Source organism: Magnolia sinica, chromosome 6, assembly GCF_029962835.1.
Source record: "Magnolia sinica isolate HGM2019 chromosome 6, MsV1, whole genome shotgun sequence".
Taxonomy (NCBI): domain Eukaryota; kingdom Viridiplantae; phylum Streptophyta; class Magnoliopsida; order Magnoliales; family Magnoliaceae; genus Magnolia; species Magnolia sinica.
In genome coordinates, this window is record NC_080578.1 from 4,921,668 (window position 1) to 4,924,360 (window position 2,693).

Genomic DNA, 2,693 nt, shown 5'->3' on the forward strand with positions numbered 1-2,693 from the left:
AGTGGGCCTCGAAGAACTTTCCTTTACTGGACTCCCTATAAGAGTTACTAAACATCTTACCGTCTGAAATGGACAGTCTCTTGATAATTTATTCTATTTGGCAATTAGACAAATAAAAAGGAAAGTAGTTTTCCAAATCAGTAGTCGACTGTAATAATTCTCTTGCTATGACTAGCAAGAACTATATTCAGTAGGAGAATCATTATTCTCCAAGGACATAAGAGACAAAATTATATCTTTCTATACAAAAGAATATACTGAATTTTCAGTTGTGGACGGCTAAATCATGAAAAACAATGTCTAGCCATTGATAAATAATAAAATACATTTTATGGTCCACCTGATGAGTGGATTAGGCTGAGTTTTGCATAAGGTAATTGACGCAGGGATGAACGTGATGAGGATAACTACTCCGAATCCACGGAGCTTCTCTGGACTCCTCACAGAGACTTCTCGAATCCACGAGGAAAGAAAGCAAAAAATAGAAATAAATTCTAATAAATTCAAAATTAATTAATTCCTTATTAAAAACGAGTTCACAACCCTTTAAATAGGGATACAAAGCAATGGAAAAGAAATCAAAATCAAACTACAACTCAAACTCCTAGAATATGTGACTTACTATAAATAGTAAACTTACTAATTATAGACGGTCGTGATGTCTACTAGTGCGCAAGGTTTTCGGCCAAAAATAGAAAGTGTCCTATGTGGCTTCACCAAACCGTTCTCCTAATTATTCGGTGCAACTCCTAAAGCCCGACGGATGAAGAATCATAATCAAACTAAAACTTATTATTTATAGTAAAAATGAAATTAAAGCAGGGAAACGACTGTCGATTCAGAGGTTTTTCACAATTCTGGGCTGCGCAACCCGGCATAGCCGGATTGGTTGGCTAAAGTAGCTCGTTCTACCCCAAAATCATATATTTTATGTCAGGTAACTCATTCCGAATTGCAAGATATGCCTAATCTAAGGTGTCCGGATCACTTCTGTCGTCGACAGGGCCTTTTCTGATCCATCTTAGCCATGAAACTATTCGCGACCCGCTCTACATCAATGACCCTCATGCCCGGCCTACCTATTGGACTAGCTGGATTTCGGATACACTAGCCACATTGGAAATTATCCACTAGGTGGATGGTAAATTACCGTTCGACTGTTTGGACCTGAGACCTCTTAAAAATGATTATCTCCACAGAATACGAAGAAGATTAGGAACTTAGCAACTATTCTGTCTCCATGGTGGGAAGGACCCACTTCATGGCCAGAAGTGTATATTGAGAATCCATACACATATCTTCTACCACAGCAGGACTACTAGCGGGAATGCCAGCACATGCGCGTGGAAATGCGATTTTCAAAATCCGATAAAAAAAAAAAAAAAACACGTCGGGATTCCCACTCGCACAATTTGGAGAGGTGGACATACGTGTTCGGGTGCAATCCATTTTCCATTTAAGATATCAATAGTGGTTCAGCCATTACCATTTTGGGTTGTACTTTAATGCATATACTTCAAATGGATAACGGATAAAGTTATTTTGCCATTTGTATTTGGATAGGTTAAGCACTAGTACCGTATAGAGGAATTGATATCAGCACCCACCGGATTTGATAGACACAGCCTTTTCTTTTCTACTTTTGGTATTGATGTGGACTACTTTGTACCAATATACTACTAAAAGTAGAAAGAATGGGGGTATCTATCCATAAGTGGAATTAGTGGTTCTTATACATTGAGTTAATTAGAAATCATATACATTTCCATGCACCTAGTTGGTCTGGACTAGCTGCCATCCACATCATCTATCTGGACCATCCATTAGGTCCCGTATACACTTCTTCTGCTGCCTTGGAAAAATCATACGCATTTGGATGATCAAAAGCATTCACTTAGTGTTATCAGAATTTGATGGACAAGATTGTTTCTACAAGATAGGTCCAATCATGAATGTTCAGGACAATCTGATTGCTGTGAGACTTTCATAAGAGTGGAATGACCTAATGGACGGTCCATATAGATGATATAGATCCCTACAAGTCCAAATGTAACTAGCTAGGTGCATGGAGACGTTTACATGCACCTAGCCCATCAAATCATCTCTAAGATTTTTTTTAATTTTTTTTTCCTCTCTTTTGTATTTTCTTTATTCTCTAGAAGCGAGGAGTTTGATCATTTCTGAGTAGGGCTGTCAACAGGCCATGCCAGGGGTAGCGAATTTTGAAATGTTTCAGGCCGGGCTGCTGTGCAGCTTTATTCAAAATGCAGATTTTTCAGGCCCGACCCCAGCCCATTGACACCCCAATCTCTGAGGTAATATACACGCATGAGAAGGAAAAACTCTGATAGTCCAGTAGAGTGACATGCTCCATACACAGTAACTATACACGTGGAATATATATACCTAAAATTTAACTGTCCATATAGTGGGTACCATTGTAGATGGATCATAACCTAACATTTACATGGTTCTAGAAGGCTTATTAGTGGAGATGTAATAAGTGGGCTGAAAGAAAAAATAGTCTGGTCCTCAAAATCAACAAAGTAGTGTAAGTTAATCAGAAGTCAGGATTGGCTTCATAAATCATAGTTTGAGAATTTGACCCATCTACACCGGGTCTTGGTATTTGGGTGGCTTTCTTTGAATCATGAGTATACATGTGTACAATAAAAGTGTCATCATTATGATTT